General features: G+C 36.8%; 1 pseudogene; it reads right to left on the bottom strand.

The window, feature by feature from the left end:
* Nucleotides 1–17,008: 17,008 nt before the first annotated feature.
* LOC132297940 (small nucleolar RNA R71) lies at nt 17,009–17,107 on the bottom strand (annotated as a pseudogene).
* Between the last annotated feature and the right edge of the window lie 1,149 nt (nt 17,108–18,256).

An 18,256-nucleotide genomic window follows, 5' to 3' on the forward strand; every position in this document is an offset into this window, starting at 1 on the left:
TTATCTTTTGTGAAAGATTAAATTACATAGTTGAAACAAGCATGAAATCAACTTGTATTGTAATATTAAAGTAGGCCTTGGTGAGTTCTTTAACATACATTAAATTGAGGACATTTTGATATGTTTGAAAATCTAGAGGCAAATTAATTAATTAGCTTAATTAATTTTATTTTAAGTGTTGTAGTCACTTAAATTGATTTTGGGTATGATATATGTGAAGACCATGTTATGACATTTAACATATATTAATTTGAGCCTATTTGGAATTAACTTGAAATCTAGAGACTTTTCATGTTAGGTTGATAATCTCTTGAAATGTAATATGTTTAATTACCTTATGAGTATGCTATTAACTTGTTGTAGAATTAGTACTTGTCATCTCTAAGGATGGTAATTTGACGTAGCATGATATGTTATATCATTGTCTTGAATGACTTGTTTAAATATATCTTGTGTAGGTATATAACTTATTAGAATATTACAATTGTTTACCTTGGAAGCTAGTTACTAAATTGGAGCTTATTTAGTACTTGTGGCTTGGGATGGTAATGTGGCTCAATTGTTGGAAAATATTCTTGCTTTGTATGTAAATTGCATATTAAGAACATGACATGTCATATGCTATGTAGACTTGAATTTTAGGATATGATTTGTATGGATTCAACCTTATTTGTGCATGGAATGTGGTAACTTGCATTTTATTTTGTATAAGTTTTGAACTTATTGATTTTTGGAAAGCTTGTGAGGACATAATTTATGTGATGGTTAGGGTTTGGCTCTAGTACATGGATAAGTGTCCTCTAAGTCATAAGTGCGCACTAGGTGGTACCTTATGGGTCATAATTACCCGAAAATACCTGCTTGGTCTAGCGATCACATGTCCTAGTTTTTCCACTATTTGATTTCGCATTTAATTTCAAGTTGTTAATCATGGATAACTTGTAGCTTGAGAATTGATGCCTACTTTGGGCATTTGATTCCTATTTTGTATACTTGAAACTGTATACTTACTTCTTGTATTTAGATCTTATTTAGTATACTTGAAACTGTATACTTGTTTTGTGTATTTAGATCTCATTTACCATACTTGAACTTGTATCCTTGGTTGTGTATCTAAACCCTAATTAGTATACTTACGCATTATATGTTTGGTTTGTGCAATCGGACTTCATTATGTATACTTGTGTCGTGTATGCTTGTCTTATGCGTAATCTATTTAGCTTAATATACTTGTGCCTGTATATTTGATTCACGAGTTTTCCATGTTAATTGTATATTTGTATATGCATGCTTAGAGAATGCATAACTTGTTTAACATGACTTAGTGTACTTGAGCTTGTATACTTGTATGACATTGTTCATTTCAATTGCATGAGTAGCTTAGGATGATCCCTAAGTGTCACTTTGACATAGACGTTAGGTGGCATGAGCCCTTTAACATGTTTCACCTTAAGGTGATAAAATTGTAAAATGCTAGGTCGATGCATGCTCATCTCCTACGAGTAGCTTTATGTTACTCACCCACATAGTGGGGACATTTTTCAGGTACAGGAATCAAGGTTGAGATTCTCATTATGCTTGGATGGTTTGTGGACTTGAACATTTCCATTTTTATAAAGGTTGGCTTGAAATGCTATTTGTAGTCTTATTTGTCAAAATGTGTATATTTGACTCTAAACATGTAATGCGTACATGAGTACACTTTTTGTCAAAAAAATGTAATTTTTCAACCTTTGAAGGTTTGGCATGTCAAATTTTGTAAATGAAATATAATAAGGCCATGGGCCAATGTAGTACGTCTAAAATATCATATTACACTTGCGTGTATATTCACACCATCACACATTAGCATATAATGTAAATTGATCATGCCATGGGGTTTGCAAATGAGACTTAAAGTCTCTTTTTTAGTTTTGGTGCATAGCAGGTTCATTCTTCACATTTTAGACCTGTTTTGGTCGACTGGTGGCTTATTTCGGTCAACCGATGCCCTTTGAATTTCAATTGAACAGTGAAAACTCAATTGCAGTAGCCATTTTTCATCTCGAGCCACAAACCGGTCGACCGGTTTGTTATTTCAGTTGACCGAACTGAAGGCTCATTTCCCCTTCTTTTTCCTGGCTTATTTTGGCAGACCGAAACTCCATTTCAGTCGACCGAAATGGAGTTGCCTTGTAGGTTTTGTTTGGTTTGTTGCCTAGACAGGTTAATTTCGTTTGTTGTTCCTACCGGACCTTGTTTATCTGGTTTGAGTCATTCTATGGCACACATGGTCTAGTTTGAACTAGATCTTGCTCCTTTGGTTGTCATTAGTGCCATAGGGTACCAAGTGACCTTTTCGTTTTAGTTTTCGCTTCCAGTTATTCCTTTAGGTTCCGTGACCGCATGGAAAGTCATCTTCGGGTCTTAGAGGTGTGATATGCCTTGAGAGACCATTGTCTTATTTCTTTTGCTTTTGTATCTAGATCCGTTATCGGGTCAATCTTCGGTTTATCATAAGACAATGGGTTGAAAAATCCAGGGTCACGACAAGTGGTATCAGAGCTCCTAGGTTTGAAAACCTTAGGACGACGGGTTTTGGGTGCATATCATGCTTGTGTTGCCATACTCTATATGTTTAGTTGCTTCTTGATAACATGTTTATGTGCTTATATGGACGTATTTTTAGAAGTTTACCTTGACTGTCTCAGCATGATATATGTGGTTGTTGCTCTAATATATTGTATGTGCTTGTCTGTTTTAGCATGTTGATTCACGTTTGTCTGCTTAGCATGAAGGTTATGCTTGTTTGCTTTAGCGTATTGCATATACTTGTTATTCTTAGCATGATCGTATGATGCTTATATTGACATGCCTTATGTAATTCCTTACTACTTGTGTAAGTATGTAATTCATTGCTATGTTACACGTCAACTGCTTACTTTTATGTCTTGTTTAGGCATTGTGGGTTGTTTCAGCTTGGTTGGTAGAGATTGATGTTAGGGCATTGTCTCTTGGAGTCTGTTCTATCTCTCGGATACATTCTTGTTTTACGGAGTTTCTTCCTTGGGTAGGAGAAATTATTCTATAAGGACCCCATGCCGGGAACCTTCTTGTCTATTTTGTCGGTTTGAGTGTTTCATGACCTTGGTCTGACGTTTGATGCGAGTAAGGCTCATGTGAGCGTAGAGCGTAGAGTCGCAGTCCTTGTCTGGTAGAATGAGTCGTTGGCCAGGGAGGCTCCATTTCATTTTCTTTTTTTCCTTTGCGGCTTCACGACGTGGTCGGGGAGTGTCAGGGTTAGTATTGTCACTTAGGGTTTCATGGTGACCTTGATGTGATGACATCATTGGGGTCTTGTTTTCAAAGGACGATGAGTCGGATTGACTTAAGTCCTTCCTTGGGGATTAGGAGGTTTGTTTTCTTGAGCCTCAACGGCGGGGTTCTTGTGCCTTTTCTTCTTAGAGTGATGGTTAAGGATTTGATAGGTGCATTGACCTGTGATTCTTCTTGTCTTGCCTTGGGCAGCTTTTACGAGCTAAGGTTGGGGTGTGAGTGTTTTCGTGTAATTAATTGCATTAGTGCAATTAATTGCTCTCCCTCGTCCTTGGAGACTTGGGATTTTTCGTTTAGGGTTCCAATAGGATCTTGTAGAGTTCTTATCGAACTCATCAGTGTCTTGAGTTGAGTTCTCTTGTTGGTGTCTCGTGATGGTTAATATTGGGGCTACCTATTACCTCGTTGTTTGTTTTGTGTGGCGTTAGGACTCCACCTTGTGTTTGAGCCAGTCTTGGGAAAGACTTGCAGACTCTTTGTTTTAGGATCCTTAATGTTCATTCTGGGGAGATGATTCCTTTCCTCACAAAGAGAGATCGGACTCATCCGGGTTTTCAGATTCACTTTCGGTGAGTTTGTCCTTCTGAGAGGCATTTCATCCATTCTTGCTTTTGATTTTGTGGGGTTGTTATTTGCATAGTCATTCCTACCTGTTTATATGCCTTGTTGTTTTGAGCATGCCTTAGAAACATGTTAGGGGATGTGACTATTTGATGGTTATGTGTTGGTATAGATGGTGTGTTTTCCATTTACTGTATCTGTTTGTCATGCTAGCGTCATAGGTGATGTGTAGTATGTCTCTGATGCTTGACCCCTATGTGATAGGTAACATATTTGATTGCCCTTGTACACTATGTGTTTAGTTGTAAGGTGCATGGACTTTTATTTGCGTTTAGTATACTTGTGTCTAGTATGCTTACACGTCGTTATTTCATTTCATTTTGGTTTAGTATACTTGAGCCTGTATACTTGTCTACCATGGATTTAGTACTGCTTAGTACACTTATGAGTGTATACTTGTACCTATACATATATTACGTTTCTATTTTGACATTTCTTAGTATGCTTGTGAATGTATACTTGCATAGATATACATATATATATATATATATATATGTTTTATGACTAATTGCTTTATTAGTTCATTTCCTTTATCATTCTGCACTGTACTTGGGGTTGTATGACCTTAGTTGTCGGGATTACATGTGTGAGCTTGATCCGATGTCTTGATTCCTAGGCGTAGCCTTGTAGTAGGTCAGCTTTAGGATGACGTGGAGGATTTTGGGTGCATTGTCTTGTTAGGAGTCATTGTGACTAGGTTGGAGGTGATGTTGTTTGATTTTGAAAAGTCTGATCCATTGGCTTGAGGGCATAGACTTGTCAGGCTTTGGATTCGTGACTGATGTGGTTTACAATGGTGTTTTGAGACTTGGGATTGTTAGTTTTCAATATTGAGGATTTAAGGCCTTAAGCGTAGCGGTGTCTATGACATTGTTGTCAGAGTTTCGGGATTGGCCAGAATGGTCCGGCCGGACATTTTGGACCATATCTCAACTCTCACAGAATGCCTGGTTCCATAGTGCTTTTGGTAATGATCATTTTAACATCGATGTCATTTGTATCGATAGGTTCACGGGTAAGCTTGTTAGGGGCAGGTGTTGAATTAGGGTTTTATACTGTCATGCTACCGTACAAGTTATGTGTGGTGGGCGAGTGCTAGTTGCCATCGATTCTACCTTGCATTATCTAGCTAGTAATGTGAGTGTGGGCGGGCACTTGACACTGTGGATGCTACCACACCTTGGGTACATTGTGGGCGGGTTCTAGTCAGTATTCATGCTGCCATGTTGCTTCTGGTTGTGTTCCTTGTTTAGTTATGTAGTTGCCTTGATCTCCTTTTGGATGGTTGACATTGGGTTGGTATGTCAATTCGTTGGAGAGGTGTCTCACGGTTCGTGGTTTCGTGTCCTTTCGTTGATCTCGAGACCTTTGGAGTTGTCCTTAAGTACTTTATGATATGTTCCTTAGCGTTACCTTGTGTACGGTCTTTGTTCCGGTTCTTCTGGGACTGTTCCTGATTTCGGGGACGAAATCCCTTTAAGGAGGGTAGGTTGTAATGACCCGGTCATTTCCTTCCTTTCCTTTTTCCTTAGAATTTTACGGATGAATTTTTTTTCATTGAAATCTCTTTTCTAAGTTCGATTTATCATCATTTAGTGTTATCTCGAGTGCTTGGAAATGGTTTCCGAGACTCTTTCCTTTGGAATGACAACTTTTTTTAAGGACCGAGTTATTTCTATATTTTTCGTTTTTCGACACTATTCACTTTTCGTCATTTTCTCTATTTCATCATTTTCCCTATTTTGTCTTTTCTCCGTTGTCACTTTGTTGGCATAACCTCAGTCCTTGTGTACGGAGTTGGTTTTTGACTTCACGTATCTTCATTCTAAGTGGTTTCCACGAAATACGTATCTTTACTTTTGCAAGAAAGTACTCTGGTTGCTCCCGGTGTCCATAGGGGCATGGATGCACAGTTCTTCAGAATCTTTTTCTTTTCTTGGGGTGTTTTTCATAAATATCTTTTGAAGATATTTTATTTCAGGGGCATCTAAGAAAATATCTTTTGGAAGATATTTTCATTCTGGGGTAGTTTTGTAGTTAACCTTTTTTGTAGGGGCCATTGTGCAATTAACGAAAGTTATAGCAAAATACCTTGTTTTGAACCTGGATCCTCATACGGGATTCATTTTCACATTTCGTCGAGTCGTGTACTCATAGAATTTCCTTCCGGTCATTTTTCTCCAGTTTTAGGTTTCTAGACCCAGTTGCTACTGAACTTGTTCGGGGCATATCTCTCTGCTCGGGACTCAGTTTTTGACGCCGTTTCTTCTATTATTTATATTTTTGTATTTTCAATCTTTTTTGTTCACGGATTTTTGCCGTTGGAGCGCTTCTGCTCAAATTTCACTTTTTTGGACCCGGCGGGGCCCTTTTGGGGCACTTTTTGAGTTTTTGTATAAATAGGGGACCTTTAAGTGAAAAATCAGATTTCTCACTCTCTTTCCCCTCCCTTGGCCGGATTCCATGGCAGCCATGGGCTCCACCTTCTCTCTCCTCTTTTGAGCTTCTTCCCTTCAGTGAAATGTTGTCGTGCCTTAGTGTTTTATGTTCGCCTTGGCGAGGCCTTCGATTCCACCGATTGAAATCTCGTTTTGGCCATTTCTTGAGTTCGGGTTTAAAGTCAAGTTGTGATTTTGATGGGGCTTATTGGGGGTTCATGTAGATCGTTTTGTCCCCGACAAAACCCCGAAGTTTCATCGAATTCTGAGCGGTTTCAATTCGGTGGGGATTTGAGATTTCATCTCAAAATGAGGTAGGGGATGTCTTAGGTTTATATTAATGTTGTATTGATTGTTATATGAGCATATACAACTTGTAAGCATGCCTTTGTTCAAGTTTTAGAATTTAATTTAATTATTTTCTATGTTTAGGATTTAATTCTAATGATGGTATATAGTTTAGAATTAAATTGTGGCATGCTGGTAAATTAGGCCTTGGTGAGTTGTGTAACATATATTAAATTTGGAGCATTTGAATAAGAATTGGAAAATTTATTTAATATTTATCTTTTGTGAAAGATTAAATTACAGAGTTGAAATAAGCATGAAATCAACTTTAAAGTAGGCATTGGTGAGTTCTTTAACAAATATTAAATAAAGGACATTTGGATATGTTTGAAAATCTAGAGGAAAATTAATTAATTAGCTTAATTAATTTTATTTTAAGTGTTGTAGTCGCTTAAATTGATTTTGGGTATGATATATGTGAAGACCATGTTATGACGTTTAACATATATTAATTTGAGCCTATTTGGAATTAACTTGAAATCTAGAGACTTTTCATGTTAGGTTGATAATCTCTTGAAATGTAATATGTTTAATTACCTTGTGAGCATGTTACTAACTTGTTGTATAATTAGTACTTGTCGTCTCTAAGGATGGTAATTTGACTTAGCAAGATATGTGATATCATTGTCTTGAATGGCTTGTTTAAATATATCTTGTGTGGCTATATAGCTTGTTAGAATATTACAATTGTTTACCTTGGAAGCTAGTTACTAAATTGGAGCTTATTTAGTATTTGTGGCTTGGGATGGTAATGTGGCTCAATTGTTGTAAAATATTCTTGCTTTATATGTAAATTGCATAATGAGAACATGACATGTCATATACTATTTAGACTTAAATTTTAGGACATGGTTTGTATGGATTCAATCTTATTTATGCATGGATTGTGGTAACTTGCATTTGATTTTGTATAAGTTTTGAACTTATTGATTTTTGGAAAGCTTATGAGGACATAATTTATGTGATGGCTAGGGTTTGGCTCTAGTACGTGGACAAGTGTCCTCTAAGTCATAAGTGCACACTAGGTGGTACCTTGTGGGTCATAATTACCCGAAAATACCTACTTGGTCTAGCGACCACATGTCCTAGTTTTTTCACTATTTGATTTTCCATTTAATTTCAAGTTGTTAATGATGGATTATTTGTAGCTTGAGAATTGATGCCTGCTTTGGGCATTCGATTCCTATTTTGTATACTTGAAACTGTATACTTGCTTATTATATTTAGATCTTATTTAATATACTTAAAACTGTATACTTGTTTTGTGTATTTAGATCTCATTTACCATACTTGAACTTGTATCCTTGGTTGTGTATCTAAACCTAATTAGTATACTTACGCATTGTATGTTTGGTTTGTGCAATCGGACTTCATTTTGTAAACTTGTGTCGTGTATGCTTGTCTTATGTGTAATCCATTTAGCTTAATATACTTGTGCCTGTATACTTGATTCATGAGTTTTCCATGTTAATTGTATATTTGTATATACATGTTTAGACAATGTATAACTTGTTTAATATGACATAGTGTACTTGAGTATATATACTTATATGACGTTTATTTCAATTGCATGAGTAGCTTAGGATGATCCCTGAGTCTCACTTTGATATAGACGTTAGGTGGCATGAGCCCTTTAACATGTTTCACCTTAAGGTGATAAAATTGTAAAATGTAGTTCGATGCATGCTCATCTCCTACGAGTAACTTTATATTACTCACCCACGTAGTGGAGACATTTTTCAGGTACAAGAATCAAGTTTGAGATTCTCATTATGCTTGGATGGTTTGTGGACTTGAAGATTTCCATTTTTATAAAGGTTGGCTTGAAATCCCATTTGTAGTCTTATTTTTCAAAATGTGTATATTTGACTCTAAACATGTAATGTGTACATGAGTACACTTTTTGTAATGTATTTGACATGTATGACATGAGACCAAGGGCCAAGTATGTTTATAATTGCACTTGTACTCATTTTGCGCTAGATTTTGTTAAAAAATGTAATTTTCCAACCTTTGAAGGTTTGGCATGTCAAATTTTGTAAATGAAATGTAATAAGGCCATGGGCCAATGTAGTACATCTAAAATATCATATTACACTTGCGTGTATATTCACACCATCACACATTAGCATATAATGTAAATTGATCTTGCCATGGGGTTTGCAAATGAGACTTAAAGTCTCTTTTTCAGTTTTGGTGCATAGCAGGTTCATTATTCACATTTTAGACCTGTTTCGGTTGACCGGTGGCTTATTTCGGTCAACCGATGCCCTTTGAATTTCAATTAAACAGTGAAAACTCAATTGCAGTAGCCATTTTTCATCTCGAGCCACAAACCGATCGACCGGTTTGTCATTTCGGTCGACCGAACTAAAGGCTCATTTCCCACCGGTTTATCATTTCGGTCGACCGAACTGAAGGCTCATTTCCCCTTCTTTTCCTGGCTCATTTTGGCAGACCGAAGCTCCATTTCGGTCGACCGAAATAGAGCTGCCTTGTAGGTTTTGTTTGGTTTGTTGCCTAGACAGGTTAACTTCACTTATTGTTCCTACAGGACTTTGTTTATCTTATTTGAGCCATTCTATAGTACACATGGTCTAGTTGGAACTAGATCTTGCTCCTTTAGTTGTCATTGGTGCCATAGGGTACCAAGTGACCTTTTCATTCTAGGTTTCGCTTCCAGTTATTCCTTTAGGTTTCGTGACCGCATGGAAGATCGTCTTCGGGTCTTAGATGGGTGATATGCCTTGAGAGACCATTGTGTTGTTTCTTTTGCTTCCGCATCTGGATCCGTTATCGGGTCAATCTTCGGTTCATCACAGGATACTGGGTTGAAAAATCCAGGGTCACGACATATGCAATAATCAAGATATGGACATAAGCAATTAACATCATAAATGTAAAGGAGATAAGAGAAGAAAGATTGCAAACATTCACACGGCGATTTTAGGGAGGTTCGGAAACTCCTACTCTTCGGCTCAAGACCCCTCTTGAGATTTCCCAATCCACTATGGCACCTCCTTATTGGTGGAGAGCAAACCTTTACATGAAACAACTCCTTGCTTCACTTTGCTAAGAGACAACCTCTCTCAGTCTTCCTTTGGGTTACACCAACCCTTAAAAATATGAAGCTAGCTTGCTTCTTCTTCCTTGGGCCACACCAGCCCTTACAAATTGAAGATCAAATTTGTTGCATACATGTATATCTCTTAAAGATTGATAAGCAAATCAAAGCTCACAACTTTCAGCTCACTCTAGAGTATATATATGAATAGATTAAAGCTCAATACTCTATGAATGATATGGGATAAGAGAGTATGATATGAATGAAGAACAAAAGCTCTTTGGATGCTATATGATGTTTCTATATGGTAGCAACTTCAAATCCTGAAGTACCCTTACTCTATTTATAGAATTTTAGCATCTAATTCAAAAATAGAGCTGTTATGCACACTGCCCGAGAGGAAATAGCCGTTCAGATTTAAATCTGCGTTGGTTCGGTCAACCAAAATGAAACACCATTGTGTTTCGGTCGTCCGAAATGACTTAAGGTTGGCCATCATCCTCAGTATCTCTGTTTTGGTAGATCGAAGTAAAACTTACAGTTATTTCGATCATCTGAAATGGTTTTAAGATTGGCCATCATCCTCAGTATCTCTGTTTTGGTAGACCGAAGTAGGTTGGTCTTTTATTTTGGTAGGCCGAAATGCAACTACAGCTTCAGGAATTGTTCTAAGTTAACAGATGAAACAGTCTGTGCACAGGACATCTGTATATACCTTATTTCCACCTTATTTTCATTGAAAACAGTTAAGTAAATGTCTTTACTTTAATTTATATGTCCATTTACTTTAAGTTTACAATGTAAATAAGGAAGTACCCCCCATTTGGATTTAATAAAAAATACTAGAAAATTGAAATCCAACTAAATGAAAATGTAGAAATTCAGTTTTAGTACAAATTTGGATTTCCGGCAGTTTTGGTAAAAATGAATCCTCATGTAAACCAATGTAGACTTGGTCAAAAATTCTGATAAAATCAGTTTAGGCTAGTTGAAGTATAAAGAGTTATTACTGGGAAAAATTATTTTGAAATAATCATTATTTCAAAAATTCATTTTTCACACTTAGCCAAAAACACAGTTTTTCATGACGCGCATTCTGGGGTCCTAATGTCCGTTACCAACTCATGGTAATGAAGGCTTCTCATACCTTAATTGTTGACCAATATGAATTGTATGATTGATGTGTAAGGTCTTGGCATTTCTAGCATAAATGATGAGTTCTTTCAAAGCTTATGCAAGCTTGAACTAACTCATTCTTTAGCAAAGACTCTATATGTCAATTGTATATGAATAAAGTGCATAGTCTTTTGTTAATGGATATAGGAGCATATGAATGATGATATGATATGCATGGTCCTATAGAGATGAGCTTCAAATGGATTCATAAATACTTTGACATTAAATCCTAAACACTCACAATCCTATCTACCTTTTTCTTCACGCTTTGTCCATGATCGTGTAGGCTTTTAGGTAGACTTATTTCTTCCTTTCTGTGAGTTGCTTTCTTGCTCGTTGTAGTCCAAGTTATCTTTGAATGGACTTTGCATTTGCTTCTTTGCAATTTCATGTTCCTTTTGTCTCCTTTACTTTCCATGATGTGATCTTGAATAATGGAATACTTGGAATGACTATAACACTCAATGGTTTGTTATCATCAAAACCTCTAGATTGTCCTTGGATGTAATCTTTAAGGTCAACAGAAACAAATAATATGTTACACATGAAAATTAATATAAGAACTCAATAAAACATTATGGACATGTAATTAAATCATTATATAAGCTCTCTAATCCAACCCACACACACAAGTGTATGCATAACTCACACAGTTGTTATAAAATTCCAAGAACTCCTAGGTTATAAGCACAATACACCCCTACCTCAAGCTAGGAGCAAACCCTAGCTACTCCAAAGGAAAAATATGCTCCAAATCCGAAATTGATTGAGGGGTTTGTTCCTCTTGTAGTCCCCGTCAACTTCCCTTCTATGGCAAGCTTAAAACCTCAAAGGTTGGAGGTGAAATGGTGGAAGTAAAATGAAAAAGAAAAGAATGGGAGAGAGAAGAAAGAGTGTCGGTGGCGAGGGAGAAATGAAAGGATTTTGGCCTATTTTACACTTTCTCTCTCTATACACACACATATACATATTACACACATTCTCATCCACACTTATCTCATCAACTAGTCCACCTAGGCCCCACAACATAACAAAATGCAATTAAAAATAAATATAAAAGGAAAAAAAAGCAAAAAATGAAACTTGGTCATCACAACCTCCCAAACTTAAAGAGATTTTGTTCCCGAAATCAAGTCATACCTCAAGTCGCAAACAAATATGGGTACTTGGAGCGAACTGATAAGCGCTGAAAAGTGCGCATTTTTACCCCCCTAAGTGAGGGTATTTTAGTCCATTCATCTATCTTTATTTACCGTTTTAGTACTTATTTGTGTTTTTGTCTATTTCAGATCAATAATGTTAAAACGAGCTAAAAATGGTTTCTTAAGGCCTTTTTGAGTCAAATTAAGTCTTAGTGATGATCCGGAGCAAAAGGAGACTGATTTGGAGCAAAATGAGGTTGATGCTGAAAAACTGCCAAGTTGGATAGATCTAAGAAAAGTCTGATAGATTTGAGAAAAATGAGATCGATCAGAGTTGGATCGATCGAACCCAAATCGATCAAAAGTTGGATTGATCGAACTAAGTTGGATCGATTGAAGAAAAGTTGGATTGATCAAAAATGTGCTGGCAGTGAGCTGTCTTATTCTCGCGCGCCAAAAACTCCACCTACCACATAGTACAGGATTAGATATTTTTGGGCTATATTTCTGACTTAATGGCTAAGAAAAGGACCTTCTATATAAAGGGAAGTGACCCATTTTGTAAAAGAGTTTTTAATTATTTTATTTTTACATTGTAATTTTAGTTTCTCTCTCTAGAAAGTTAGAAATTAAGGTTAGAAGAAAAGAGGGAAGTGGAGGCACATCTCAAGAACCCATCTCTAGATCCACACACTCTCTCTCTCTCTAGAGCTTCAGAGAAGAAGAAGAAGAAGAAGAAGAAGAAGATGGAGCCATATTTGGAGCTTGCTTTTGAGGGTTTCATGACCACATCTACCTCCTCCATGATTGGCTAGATCTACACTTAGGGCTTGGATGAGCCCTAAGTCTTGTGTAATCTAAACCCTTGTATTTCTATTTTTGGGGATTTATGTATATCGTTGTGATTAGTGTTCTAGCCTTGGGAATTTAATGAATCTTGGTATATTTCTATGATTTCTGTGGTTTAATTTTTCCTATTAATTTTCTAGTTTATTTACATGTCTATGTGTGATTAAATTATGAATTATTTCTTACATGATTATGGATTAATTCTTTCTATTGTTTCTCTTTGTGATTACATGTTGTCTTATGTGTAATTATTTGGGAATTGATCTCTACACTAGTTTCTCTATGTTGGTTGCATGTCTATGTGTGATTAATTAAGGATTTAGTGATGGCTAAGCATGGGTTTTTATTAGATGGGTTTGTCAATTAATTTGATAGATTATTCATATGCTTGATGGGTTGTTCTACAATTTAATTCATGCTTGTAGGTAGGTAGACAATCTATACTTGATTTGATATTCCATGGCTTATTATTGCAAATTCCATGATTCTCTAGATTGATGTGTGCTAAAATTGTGACTAGTTTGATGGGTCATGCTTAGATTTGATGGGTTGTTCTACACTTAGTTTATTTGTTGGTTAAGTAGACAATTCATACATGAATTTGATGGTCCATGCTTAATATTGCAATTGGTAGTCATATTTTGTTCACAACAATGTATTCCCCATTAATGGAAAGCAAGTGGTTAATTACATGAGCTTAGTGGTGATTTCAACACCCTAAGACCTTCATTCTTACCTCTTAAATCCCTATCTCTCACTAGTTTATTTTAATTGCATTATAATTTCCTTGCATCTTAGTTTAATCAACCAATCTGTCTTTGCAATCAATTGATACATTAGAGTTAAAGTTAAATTCCAACACGTATAATCCCTTGGGACGATCCCTACTCACTCTTGCTACGTTAGTAGTAGTGGTGGTAGTAGTTTTTATAAATTTAAACTTGACTTAAAAGGCTTTTCTTGAACCGCACATTCACTACATTATTTTGGCGTATACAAGCGGCCGTCGTCAAATTTTGGCGCTGCTGCCGGGGATCGAACCCGGGTCACCCGCGTGATGGGCGGGAATACTCACCACTATACTACAACGATAAAATTTTCTATGTGTGATGAGCGTTGAAAAGTGCGCATTTAAACCCCTTAAGCTTAGGTATTCTAGAACCTTTACTTATATTATTTTCCCGCTTTAGATTACTTTTGTATTATTTCCATTTTCTGGTGCTTATCCCCAAAATAAGCTAACTCAGCTAAATAAAAGCATACTTGAAACTATCTTGAGATGAATCAAAGAAATGAGCAAGGTGAGAGCAAAAGGAAGCAAAGGGTGGAATTCAGCAAGTTCGATCGATCTCAGAAAATACTCGATCAATCGAAAGTTCATCGATCTCAGCATTTCAAGATGGATCCAAGCTCTTTTGTCCTTATCCAAAGATCCCACAAAGTTCGATCGATCCAACTTTCTTCCGATCGATCGAAAAGATTCCATCTTATCTAGATGTACCACCCTACCTACCACACTTGTCTCTTTCCCAAAAATATCTTCAAAATATCTTAGATTTGTTTTTATCCAAAAAGGCGCCGCCATAGAGGATCGATCTAGCTTAATTTCCATAGGTCTCAGCCATGTTCGATCGATTTCACCATAAGTTCAATCGATCGAACTTCCTCTAGTTCGAAAAAAGACAAAATCCAGCTCATTGAAAGTTGTCTCATAGCCAATCATTGGAGGAATGTTGGAGTGTGAGCCCAGACCATTAGGGTGACATTTTAACCATCTATATATAAGGAATATGAGCCACTTTTACAAAAGGACTTTTGACACAATTTCCATATCACATTCTTAGTGAGGAAGAAAAGAAGAGAGGAGGCTAGGGATTCATGCTTGGAGTTATTCCATCCACCAAGAAGTAGAGCAATTTCATCCATGGAGTTAGCCTTTGAGGGTTGGAGGAGCACATCCATGAGTGGCTAGATATCTTCTTGGGGCTAGAGTTAGCCCTAAGCATGCTTTCTATATCTTGATTTATGTATTTTTGAGGGGATTTGTATTATGATACTTGTTTTGACATAAGTATATAGATCTAGAGATTGTCAAGACATAGTGCTTAATAGAATGCTCTTGTGGTTTATTTGATGGTTCATACTCATTTCTTGATGGATTGTGCCTCTCCCTTAGTTTAATTAGTTTAATTTCATGTTACTAGCTTAATTGTAGTGTAGTTGTAGTTTAGATGTTAAATGGGAGGACAATCCATGCTTGTTGTTTGATGTTCCATACTTATGAAAACAAATAGCATATGTCTCTAACCTTGTGATGTGTTTGGATTGTGAGCTTAATGGAAGGATTAATGACTTAGTTTGATATATTGTGCTATCCACTATGTTGCTTAGACAATATATACTTAATTAGCCATCCATGCTTGTTGAAACAACCACACACACACCATTGTTGCAATACATGTTTTCCCCCTCATTAATCATTCATTAAAGGTATAGAAAAGCTATGCTTAGTGGTGATCTCTAAAACCCCAAGATCTCTCTCTCTCTCTTATTTTCCCTCTATTGCATTTAATTGTTTACTTTAGTTTAAATTACATTTTAATATAATTCAACCAACCAACCAATCTTTTGATCACTCAACCTACTAACCCTAATCTCAATTCCACAACCTAATACGACCCACCAATCCCTTGGGACGATCCCTACTCGCCCTATCTATATTTTGTAGTTAGAGGTAGTAGTGACTCTTATAAATTCAAAATTTGGCCACATTGCACACTCACACTCTTAGTGCACATTTTCAAGCTTCGGTCATACAACGACGAGTCCGTCAAGTTTTTGGCGCCGCTGCCGGGGATTGATTTAAAGCAACGTCGTATTTGTGAAATCAATTAGGAATTAGTACTCTTTTAATCGTGTTTCTACTTTATCTTTATTTTCATTTTGGTTACTTATTGTGTTGGTTCTTGTTTGATTAGGTGCATTGAGCTAGAAGGTGAGCAAATGAGCATTTTAAGGAGCTAAGCAAAAGCAAGGATAAAGCTAAAATCTAAAAATTTGCAAGGCTAAAATTGAAAATTAAATTGAAGTGCTAAAGGACCCTTTGTGAGCTCTTTCTTAACTCAATCTCTAGTTAAATCGTAAGCCCATGTGGAGGCTTGTATTTCAGTTCTTATATAAATCGTGAGCCCACGTGGAAGCAATTTTATTACTATTTGCATATTGTTGATAGCATGGGAGTATGGGATCATTGGATGCGGAGGAAGTTTGTTGATTGTTGATTTGTTGTGAAGGTGAAGTGATTGTTTATTACTTGTTGCTTGTTGTGTTTTGTTATGTATGCATAGTCGTAGGTCATTAAATCCTACTCTTGTCCCTCTTAATTTGAATCTTGAAACTATTGTTCGTACACCTAGGGGAAGGGGTAATTTTGATCATTCTACAATGGAAGAACATAATGAGGACCATGTGGAGGACCTTGGTCACATAGACCAACAAAGTATCCTCTATCCTAATGTGTATCATGAAAACATGCAAGTACTATTAGGCATGCCAAGGCCATTCACTCACCAACCACAACAATAAGGCCAAGTTCTATTGGGAATGCCAAGGCCAATGTATGCTCCACAACCTCCCATCATCCAAGGCAATCAAGGTGCCCAAGTTGCACCTCCAATTGCTAATCCTCCCCTTGCTTTAAGAGATCACTATGTGCCTAATGAATACAACGCACCCACATGCATTCAATTGCCACCATTTAGAGCACACCACTATGAGATCAAACCACAAACCATTCAAATGCTTCCTAACTATCATGGACTTCCAAGTGAAGAACCCTACAAGCATTTGGATGAGTTTCTTAAAGTATGTTCCACCGTGAGATACACGAAGATGCCGGAAGAGGTCTTAAGGCTTAAACTTTTTCCATTCACCCCTAAAGACAAGGCAAAATATTGGTTTAACAATCTTAGGCCTTTTTTAATAACTTTTTGGGCAGAAATGCAACAAGAGTTCTTAAAGAAGTACTATCCGGTTTCTAAGACCAATGCCATGAGAACCTCAATTTGAGAGTTTTCACACGGGGATGGGGAAACGTTCCATGAGGCATAGGAAAGATTCAATGAATTGCTTAGGAAGTATCCACATCATGACATGCCCAAATGGCAATTAGTTCAATATTTCTTTGAGAGCTTATCGGACAATTACAAAGGCATGGTTGATGCTTCCATGGGTGGCTCTTACATTGATAGGCATGAGGATGACGTGTGGCGTCTTTATGAGAACATGAGTGAAAATTCCTTGCATCAAACTTTATCTTCTAAGAATGGTAGGAATTCAAGTGGAAGGAAGAGTGTTGGCTTACATCAAGTTGACCATTCCAATGAAATAACCGCAAAGATGAAATCCTTATCTCAAAGGTTTGACCAATTCTTGATCAACCAAAACTCGGCAAATCAAGTATCTTCCGTCCCTAACCATTCCCATCATGCATCCAATGAGACATTTATGACTTGTTCAAGTGTTTTACATTCTACTTCCAATTGTCCCCATGGACATGTGCAAAGTGAGCATCATGAACAAGTCAATGCAGCTTTTGTTAATCAAGGGAACAATCCTTATGGCAATCACTATAATCCTAGTTGGAGGAATCACCCAAACTTCTCTTGGAGAAACCAAGGGGAAGGCTCAAACCCTCCCCAAGGTGGTTTCCAAGGGAAGTATGTTCCACCTCCAATGCAAAGCCAAGGTTCCCAAGGTTATAGATCATCATTTCAATCATAAGGAAATCAATTTTCTAATTCTCATTTTCCTAATCAACCATCATATTCTCAAGGAAATTATAGGAATCCCGCTTTTGAAGAGAAAATTTTGACCACTCTAGGCACTCTAGAGGCGAATACTCAATTGCTTCATTCTCATTCTTAATCCATTGCAAAGCTAGAAACCCAAGTAGGGTAAATAACTAGTACTTTAAATGCTAGAGAGAAAGGGAAAATGCCTTTGAATGCCCCACCTAAACAATAATGTGTTATGGAGACTCATTCCTCATCGGAAGGTCACACAATTGAGCATGTCAATGCGGTGACTAACTTGAGAAGTGGGAATATTGTGGACAACCAAGTGGGCATGTCCAATGAAGAGAGTAAACCGGTGCAACCCAAAGTTGACACCCGTCCCGTTTCTTATCAAATTCCTCCTTCATTGCATATGCATGATCTTTCAAATGAGAATGTGTTGAAAAGTGATTTGAAAGGTGATTTTGAAAAGAAAAATTTACAAAATGATTTCAAAAATTCTAGTGT

The sequence above is a fragment of the Cornus florida genome, unplaced genomic scaffold (assembly GCF_030987335.1).
Source record: "Cornus florida cultivar Cherokee Brave unplaced genomic scaffold, ASM3098733v1 CherokeeBrave_3.0.0_Hap2_Chr02, whole genome shotgun sequence".
Lineage (NCBI taxonomy): Eukaryota > Viridiplantae > Streptophyta > Magnoliopsida > Cornales > Cornaceae > Cornus > Cornus florida.